Raw genomic sequence first — 10,409 nt, forward strand, 5'->3', positions numbered from 1 at the left:
ACGGTGGACTACAGTCCTAGAGAACTCTCTTACCGGCGTCTGGCTGCTAGCTTCTTTTACGGGGAGGTGAGAAGGTGAAGTGAAAAGGCCGGTCCGTTTTGCAGATATCTCCTGGTTTGGCCAGACTGGGGAGGGGATGTGTTCATTTCTTCTTCCCTGCAGCCATCCACAGGTGGGCTGGGTCAGGATGTTTCCCTGGGAGCTGAACAAAGGTATTTTAGTTTAACATTCAGGCAGAGGCAGCAGGGTTCCCTGCCACAGGCCATTATGTATGCTTTTAGCCTAGGCAACATCCTTTTAGTGAATAACTTGTAACAAAAGCCACGGAAAGTAAAGGTTAAAGTAAAAGAAACAGATTTAATATGGAGTCAGATTTGTTCTTGCTTATGACACTCCTGGTGCGGAGGAAATGGTTCTGCAGACGCCCACAGCTCTCTCCCAGATTCCACAGCGCTAGCCTCCAACTTTCTGTTCCCTTTCCAGAAGGAATCTTCTTTAACTGTGGTTCAAGCGATGGATACGGAAAAGACTCAGCTGTTTCCATGCCTTGCCCGGAGGCAATGAACCGACAGCTGCAAAACAACCAAAATAAAGTGACCTTCTGAGGAATGAATGGTATGCAGGCCGTTTACACACATCACCCATCAACACTTACTGCAGTACATTTTATTATACAGTTACTATTTTCATATAAGAAATAGCACATCCACGTACTTAAAAGAAGAAATTACTCAAGTTCCCATCCCTTTTTTTTTTTTTTTATAAATTTATTTTTGGCTGTGTTGGGCCTTCGTTGCTGTGCGCGGGCTTTCTCTAGTTGCGCTGAGCGGGGGCTACTCTTCGTTGCGGTGCGCAGGCTTCTCATTGCGGTGGCTTCTCTTGTTGCGGAGCACGGGCTCTAGGCGCGCGGGCTTCAGTAGTTGTGGCACGCGGGCTCAGTAGTTGTGGCTCACGGGCTCTAGAGCGCAGGCTCGGTGGTTGTGGCGCATGGGCTTAGTTGCTCCGCGGCATGTGGGATCTTCCCAGACCAGGGCTCGAACCCGTGCCTCCTGCGTTGGCAGGCGGATTCTTAACCACTGCGCCACCAGGGAAGCCCCCCCATCCCTTGTTAACGTTTTGGTGAATGTCACCTTTCATTTTTGTGTGCATCTGTTCATGAATTCTTGTGGAGTTTTTGTTTGTTTACTTGTTTGTGTTTGCTTACTTGTTTGTGTTTGCTTTTTGGTGAAAATGGACTCCTACCATCCATTTGTCTTCAAAACTTGCCCTTGTGCGACATTTGCAAGGTGTCTGCACACATATATAACAGAACATTAAAGTAGGATCATTGTAAACTCAGTTTCTGCCCAGACCCACAGACTATAGGTGCCAATGAGGCCAGACTCGAAAGTGGGACCATCCACGCGTGACTTAAGCCGGAAACCCAATTTCCCCACCCCAGGTCCGTTTTCCACCTGGTGCTAAAGAGCTGTTTTGTTTTGTCTTCATATGTTTGTTTACAAGAGCACTTGGTGCGCTGTGGGTCCCATTCTGTCTTCAACATTGGAATGTGGTGAGGATGTTGGTTTCGCACTTCCAAGCTTCAAGGGGGAAAAGCTCCAACTGAGCCACTCAGAGCACTTAGTATGGGGGGAGGGGCACGACCCAGAGAAGAATGGGATCTCGCTCACGTTTGGAACATCTCAAGGGCTCGACTGTGCTGACAGCTCTGAAGATGTCTGGGACAGCCTGGAGAAGAGGGAGGGGGAGAGGGGAAGAAAGGGAGAGGGAGACAGACTATGAATCAGGGGTCTTATATCCTTTCCAGGAGCGCCACCTGGAGGTGGGAGATGAACCCTGCGGGGAGAAGCTGGAAATGTAACCATGGACACCCCGCAAAGATTGAGGGTTTCCTCACAGGACCTATTGGAGGGGAAGCATCTACGGACAACACGTGAGAAAACTGCATCCTTGAGAGAGGGAGGAGGAGGAACAGAAGCGCCAGGTAGGGACATAAATAAAAAACCGACTATGACCGCTGCAGCAGCAGGCAACTTGCCAAAAGCATTGCAATTACCGAAATGACACAATTTTTTTCCTTGCATGTGACTTAAAAAGAAAAAAAAAAAATTGGGACTGAAAGCCTCTATTATCTGAGATGGCTATAAAAACCTTGAGATTTGCCTTAGATGTCCCCAAGGACACAGGTAAAAAACTAGCCCTATGAGGTGGGTATGATAGGGGAAGGGGGATAAGAAAAAAGTTGTTCTCTGAGTCTGTGTGGGACTTCCCTGGTGGCGCAGCGGTTAAGAATCCGTCTGCCAAGGCAGGGGACACGGGTTCAAGCCCTGGTCCGCAACAAGGGAAGCCACCGCAATGAGAAGCCCGCGCACCGCAATGAAGAGTAGCCCCCGCTCGCCACAACTAGAGAAAGCCTGTGTGCATCAACAAAGACCCAGTGCAGCCATAAATAATAAATAAATAAATACAATCAGTGTAATGATCACACCTACATCTTTACAATGCATATGCTTACAACTAGGGTGACCAATTCTGATTTGCCTGGGACATTCTCAGTTTTAGCCCTGAAATTTTCACATCCTGGGAAACTCCTCATTCCCACATCCTGAGAACTGCCCCACCCCCTCACCCCAGTCCCAGGAAAACTAGGATAGTTGGTCCTGCTGTTTACAACCCTGTTAGATATGTCTCTCTATGATGAGGACACAGAGCCCAGGAGATTTCTTTTTTTTTAATTCCGACTCAGCTTTTTAAAAAAAATTGAAGTATAGTTGATTTACAATACTGTGTTAGTTTCAGGTGTACAGCAAAGTGATTCAGTTATTTTTTTCAGATTATATTCCATTATAGTTTATTACAAGGTATTGAGTATAATTCCCTGTGCTAAACAGTAATCCTTGTTGCTAATCTATTTTATGTATAGTAGTTTTTATCCATTAATCCCATATTCCTAATTATTCCCTCCCTCCCTTGCTCTCCACTTTGGTAACCATGAGTTTGTTTTCTATGTCTGTGATTCTGTTCCTGTTTTATATATAGATTCATCTGTATTATTTTTAAGATTCTACATATAAGTGACATCATATAGTATATGCCTTTCTCCGTCTGATTTACTTTACTAAGTATAATATTCTCTGCGTCCATCCATGTTGCTACAAATGGCAATATTTCATTCTTTTTTAAGACTGAGTAATATTCCACTATATTAATATATCTATATCTATATCTATATATCTATATCTATATCTATATCTATATCTATATCTATCTATCTATATGTATATATCTTCTTAAGCCAGTCATCTGTTGATGGGCAACTGGGTTGTTTCCAAATCTTGGCTATTATAAATAGTGCTGCTATGAACATTGGGGTACATGTATCTTTTTGAATGAGAGTTTTCCTTTTTCCCAGACACTTACCCAGTATGGGATTGCTGGATCATATGGTACCTCTATTTTTAGTTTCTTAAGGAACCTCCATATTGTTTTCCATAGTGGCTGCACCAATTTATGCATTTCCACCAAGAGTGTACTAGGGTTCCCTTTTCTCCACACCCTCTCCAGCATTTATTATTTGTAGACTTTTTGATGATAGCCATTCTGACTGGTGTGAGGTAATATCTCATTGTGGTTTTTATTTGCATTTCTCTAATAATTAGCCATGTTGAGCATCTTTCCACATGCCTGTTGGCCATCTGTATATCTTCTTTGGAAAAACGTCTGTACAGGTCTTCTGCCCATTTCAGGTTGTTTTTTGTTTTTTTGTTTTTATTGAGCTGCATGAGCTATTTGTTTATTTTGAATATTAACCCCTTGTTGGTCTCATTGTTTGCAAATATTTTCTCCCAATCTGCAGGTTGTCTTTTTGTTTTGTTGGTGGTTTCCTTTGATGTGCAAAAGCTTTTAAGTTTCATTAGGTCCCATTTGTTTATTTTTTGCTTTTATTTCTTTTGCCTTGGGAGACTGATCTAAGAAAATATTGCTGTAATTTATGTCAGAAAATGTTTTGCCTATGTTCCCTTCTAAGAGTTTTATGGTATCCTGTCTTATATTTATGTCTTTAAGCCATTTTGAGTTTATTTTTGTGTATGGTATGAGGGAGTGTTCTAACTTCATTGCTTTTCCATGCAGCTGTCCAGCTTTCCCAACACAACTTGTTGAAGAGACTGTCTTTTCTCCATTGTATATTCTTGCCTCCTTGTTAAAGATTAATTGACTGTAGATATGTGGGTTTCTTTCTGGGCTCTCTGTTTTGTTCCATTGATCTATGTGTTTGTTTTTGTGCCAATACCATGCTATTTTGATTACTGTAGCTTTGTAGTATAGTCCGAAGTCTGGAAGGGTTATGCCTCCAGCACTGTTCTTTTTCCTCAGGATTGCTTTGGCAATTCTGGACGTTTTGTGGTTCCATATAAATTTTAGGATTATTTGTTCTAGTTCTGTGAAAAATGCCATTAGTATTTTGATAGGGATCACATTAAATCCGTAGATTGCTTTGGGGAGTATGACCATTTTAACAATATTAATCCTTCCAATCCAAGAGCATGGAATATCTTCCCATTGCTTTGAATCATCTTCATTTTCCTTTATCAACGTTTTATAGTTTTCAGCATTATATGTCTTCCACCTCCTTCGTTAAGTTTATTTTTAGGTATTTTAATTTTTTTGACATTTTAAATGGGATTTTTTAAAATTTTCTCTTTCTGGTATCTCATTATTAGTGTAAAGAAATACAACAGATTTCTATAAGTTAATTTTGTATCTTGCTACCTTGCTAAATTCATTTATCAGTTCTAATAGTTTTTGTGTGAAGTCTTTAGGGTGTTCTATATAGAGTACCATCTGCATATAATGACAATTTTACCTCTTCCCTTCCAATTTGGATACCTTTTGTTTCTTGATCAGAGCATGTAGTCCATTGACATTTAAAGTAATTATTGATAGGTATATAGGTCTGTACTTATTGCCATTGTAATCCTTCTTTTACAGTTGTTCTTGTAGTTCTTCTTTGATCCTTTCTTCTTTTTGTTTTTTCTTTTGTGGTTTGATGGTTTTCTTTTGTAGTATGCTTGAGTTTCTTTCTTTTTGATTTTTGTAGATCTATTGTATACTTCGAATTCTTTTGTTTGGGGGGGGCGTACCACGAGACTTGTGGGATCTTAGTTCCCCAAACAGGGATTGAACCCGGGCCTCATCAGTGAAAGCACCGAGTCCTAACCACTGGGTCACCAGGAAATTCCCAACTGTATTTTTCTGATTTGCGGTTACCATGGAGTTCAAGTATGCTGACCCATAACTATATCTACTTGTTTTAAACTGATAGTCATTCAAGTTCAAACACATTCTAAAAGACCTACATTTTTATACTCCCCTCCCTGACATTTTGTGATTTTTCATGTCCTATTTTCCATCTTCATGTTTATCCTTTTGCTGTTCATTGTAGTTATAATTGGTTTCCCAGAATTTTTGGATTTTTAAAAATATATATACTGGCTTATTTAAGTGATTTTCAATCTTTTTATATATTTGCCTTTCTTTTTGTGATTTTCCCTTTCCTGTATATTCTTGCTTCTTTTCTATTTAGAGAAGATCCTCCAATATTTCTTTCAGGGTAGGTTTAGTATTGCTGAATTCTTTTAGTTTTTCTTGTCTGAGAAGTTTTTTTTTTTTTTTTTTTGTCTCTCCGTCTATTCTAAATGATTATGCTGCTGGGTAGAGTATTCTAGGTTGCAGGTTTTTCCCTTTCAGAACTTTGAATATATCATGCCACTCCCTTCTGGCCTGCAAAGTTTCTGCAGAGAATTCAGCTGATAGCCTTCTGGGGGTTCCCTTGTAACTGACTCTTTGTTTTTCTCTTGCTGTCTTTAGAATCCTCTCTTTATCTCTAACTTTTGGCATCTTAATTATGATATGTCTTGGTGTGGGTCCATTTGGGTTCATCTTCTTTGGGACCCTCTGTGCTTCCTGTGCTTGGATATCTGTTTCCTTCTTTAGGTTTGGGAACTTTTCAGCCATAATTTCTTCAAATACATTTTCGATCCCTTTCTCTCTCACTACTCCTTCTGAAACCCCTATTATGTGTAGGTTGGCACGTTTTATATTATCCCATAGACCTCATATGTTGCTTTCATTTTTTTTTTTTTTCATTTGTCTTTCTGTCTGCTGTTCTGATTGGGTGACTTCCATTATTCTATCTTCCATATTACTTATTCATTCTGTGTCATTTAGTCTGCTATTCATTGCTTCTAGATTGGTTTTTATCTGGGCAATTGAATTGTCTATTTTTAATTGGTTCATCTTTATAGTTTCTATTGGGTTGGCCAAAAAGTTCATTCATTTTGGCCAACCCAATAGTTCCTTGTTACAATGACTTGCATTTCTATCGATAATCTTTCTTAATTCAGTTAGCATTTTTATTATGTTTTTTTGAACTCAGGGTCTAGTAGACTGGTATCTCATTATTTGTTCTTTCAGATTTCTCTTGTTCTTATAATTGGGAATAGTTCCTATGCCTTTTCATTTTACTTAACTTTCTCTGTCTCTATGAATTTAGGAGAAACAGTTATCTACTGTGGCTTTGAAGGGATGTTTTTATTGGGAATGTCCCTGTGTAGACTGTGTGCGTCCAATATTTTGCTGCGAGGGCTGGCTTTGGTATGGGCACCAGCCACATCTTTCCTCAGGATGTGCTGGCCATTATCCCCTTGATAGGGGGTGGTGTTGGTGTTATAGTATCTAGAGCTTGTGCTGGATGTGAGGCGGGGCCTCCTCTTTGCTCCGTGGTTGTCACAGCCCTGTTGGGGGCCGGGTCTGCTCCCCAGTTGTTGGAGTAGCAGCCCTGAGAGTCAGTTTCAATCAGGCTCTGTTGCCCTTGAGTGGGTGCCCTGCCCCAGGGGAGGTGATTGATGAAGCAAGTGAGTCATGTGTGGTCACAGAAGACCTACGCACCACCTGTGTAGATGTTCACGGCTCTGCTCAGAAGCAGCCCAAGGTCGCACCCCTTTCTCTCTTGTGTTCATCCCAGATCTAGTGCAAAGCTATGGTGTAGGGACTTCCCTGGCGGTCCAGTGGTTAAGACTCCGTGCTTCCACTGCAGGGGCCGTGGGTTTGATCCCTGGTCGGGGAACTAAGATCGTGCATGCCACATGGTGAGGTCAAACAAATGAATACATAAATAAGGCTATGATGTAGAGTAGGCTGGGGCTGCTCGTCGGGGCACTGTGGCTGCAGGAATGGAAGTGGCTGCACTGCTGCCTGGGATCTGGGCTGCCTCTGGGGCAGACTTCTCCCAGGACCTGCCCACCCCTGGCCTAGTGCTAAGCTGCAGTGTGGAGCGGACGGAGCCCACTCCTGCTGGGAGACAAACGGCTGTGTACTGCTGAGTACACCCGACAGTGACCATGGCTGTCCCACCTGGATCACACCCCAGGGCCTCTGGGCTGTCTCTGCGCAGCTATATGAATCCTCTCCCAGGGCCTTTCTGCCTGAGATTCAGTGCTTCGCTGCTGCGTGCTCCTGTGGTGATAACCTGCACACACTGACAATGTCTGCTCAGCTACCCCTGCCACCCTGTGTGCACGCTGACAACGGCCTTCGCAGCTCTGCCTGGCTCACATCCCAGGTGCCCTTGTCTGTCTCTGCAGAGTTAGACCAAGTCTCTGCCCAGATCTCATGCGAGGCTGTGGCGTGGAGTGAGCGGGACCAGAGTGTTGGCCCCTTTGGATTGGGAAGTGCAGCTAGGCAACAACAGCTGCCAGGGCAGGGCTCTCTCTGCCCTGATTGTCAGCAAGCCAGCACACATGCATGCATCGTGAGTGGAGTCCAGCCTCCTCCAGCCCTTCTGTCTGTGTCTGCAGATCTCCTGGTAGGCCAGGGGGCTTGTCTCCTCCCTGCAGGACCCCAGGCCTGGTTTGCCCAGGTTGTGGCTGAACCTGCTCACTTCCCAGGGTGAGGGTCCTCCTGTGTGGACCTTCTCCTCCTTATAGATCCCTCCCAGGGGCACAGGTACTAACCGAAGGCCTTTTTTTCCATCCTACCCGGTTACCCGGAGATCTTTCTTGCAGCTTTGGTTGTATAGGAGATCTTCTGCCAGTTTCCAGTTAGTTTTCCATGAGAATTGTTCCACATGTAGATTTTTTTTTTGGCTGCACCCCGCATGGCTTGCAGGATCTTAGTTCCCTGACCAGGAACCGAACCTGGGCCCCCTGCAGTGGAAGCGTGGAGTCCTAACCACTGGACCGCCAGGGAATTCCCTTTAAATGTATATTTGATGTGTTTGTGGCAGGGAGGTGAGCTCCATGTCCTCCTACTCTGCCATCTTCATCCACCTCCCGAGCCCTGGAGATTTTAAAGAAATCTTCCCAAGTTCACGTAACCCCAAGCTTGTATCCAACCCTGTCTGAAAACAAAGGACTGTCCTGTTTCCACAGTTCTTAGCCTCTTCTCCGGCATGTCCCATGTGGAAGACATAAGTTAAGAAAACAAAACTGGACTACACTTGCTACCGCATTTGTGATTTTAGAAAATAAAAGGTCAGGAATCACTCCATTAAAATTAAAGACTTACTATAGTAATTTAAGCAGGATAAATACCAGAGCGGATGTCCATAAAAGATATCTATTAGGGTCATTGATTTTAATAATATTCGTCAAGATGCTTTGATCAGAACAAAATCCCTTCTCAGACTAGCTTAGACGCAAAGGAGTTTCTGGGTTGTTTGGGGGTTTTTTGTTTTGGCTTTGGCTCAGAAGGTTCCCAGAATGATTGAACAAGAAAGCTGTAAGAAGGGAAGAAATGCTGAGTTTTGGAAGCAATCAGAAGCCAAAAATCAAAGCTGAAGGCACAATCCCTCCATCTCCTTTTCCCGATGCTCTCTGAGTCATCTTCGTGTTTCTCAGTAAAGACAGAGTTTCCTCCACATGGTGAAACAGATGGTCCCTGAGAGCTCCCAAGTTTTAAAGAGAATGACTTCTAGGGCAAGAGGAACAGAGAGACACTCCCCTGCTTCCCCATCCTGATCTCCCCATCCTGACAAGATGCTGTGACTTAAGCACCTTGTCAGCCAGGCTGGGTGGCTCGGTGGGGAGGGGAGCAAAGTGAATTCTCCTTCAGATGCACCATCCCTAGAGAATATGATCTCGGATGGCTTTGGCCTGCAGAGGCTCAAAGCAGGATTTCAGTTCCCGGCCAGAGATTGAGGTCAGACCGCAGCAGTGAGGGTGCTGAATCCTAGCCACTAGACCAGTGGCCAGTGACAAGGCCCCTGGCCCTTTGGCTTTGTAGAAATGAACTCCCACAAAGACAGAAAGCAGTGAAGCAAGTGAAGTGTTTATTAGGAGGAAAAAGAGTGCATGTGAATAGGCACACACAGGTGGGCTCAGAGAGAGAGTCGTGCCCTCGTGGTAGTTTGAATCACTTATATGGGGAATTTCTTCCGGGTTTCCTCTGACCAGTCATCTTGCTTTGCCTGGTTCTGAGTCCGTACTTGGTTTATCTCAGGGTCCTCCCCTGTGTGCGCGTGCATCTCTCAGCCAAGGTGGATTCTTGCGAAGAGGCCTATGGGTAGGTTGACATCACTCCCTTTTTGACCTCGAAGGAGCCTTTCTGTGCATGTGTAGTCGGGAAGGTCTCCTTGACCTTGAGAGTGAGAAATATGTGGTCTCTTATCTGGGCAGGGCTCAGCTTCTCCTCCTCTTCATCTTGGAGGATCCGTCCACAGGGGACAAACTCCAGCTGTTCCGCCTGGGGCCCATCTATCTCCTGCCTCAGCTTCTGGTTGAAGCTGGGATGAAGGCAGGGCCAGCTTCATGGGCGTGCAACCAGGGCAAAGGGGACGTCACATTCAGAAGGAGACCCACGCTTGGGTTCTAACGCTCTGCGGTCACCATCGTGAAGTTCTTAATCGTGCATCTCTGTGTTTTGTTGGTGAATTCCGATGGGACAATGGAGCATATGCTGAGAGCTTGGAGGCGAGGCTTCTGCTTCTCCTGGCATTCCTGCTGCCTCCCTACTTTCCTGTATTAATCTGTTCAGGCTGCTTTAACAAAATACCACAGACTGGGTGGCTGAAACAACCAGAATCTGTTCTCTCACAGTTCTGGAGGACAGAAGTCCAAAGTCAAGTTGGGCTCAGGGTCGGTTCCTTGTGTTCCACACCGCTCTCCTGGTGTCTGGTGGGTCTCTGGGGAAGCTTTGGTGTTTCTTGGCTTGTAGACACATCACCCCGACCTCTGCCTTCATCTTCACATGGTGCTCTCCCTGTGTCCAAATTTCCCCTTTTTACAAGGATACAATCATATTGGTTGAGGGCTCACCCTATTCCAGTATGACCTCATCCTTTTAATTAATCTGCAATGACCCCTCTGCAAATAAGGCAACATTCTGAGGTACTGGGGGTTTAGGACTTAAAG

The sequence above is a fragment of the Eubalaena glacialis genome, chromosome 18, assembly GCF_028564815.1.
Source record: "Eubalaena glacialis isolate mEubGla1 chromosome 18, mEubGla1.1.hap2.+ XY, whole genome shotgun sequence".
Taxonomy (NCBI): Eukaryota; Metazoa; Chordata; class Mammalia; order Artiodactyla; family Balaenidae; genus Eubalaena; species Eubalaena glacialis.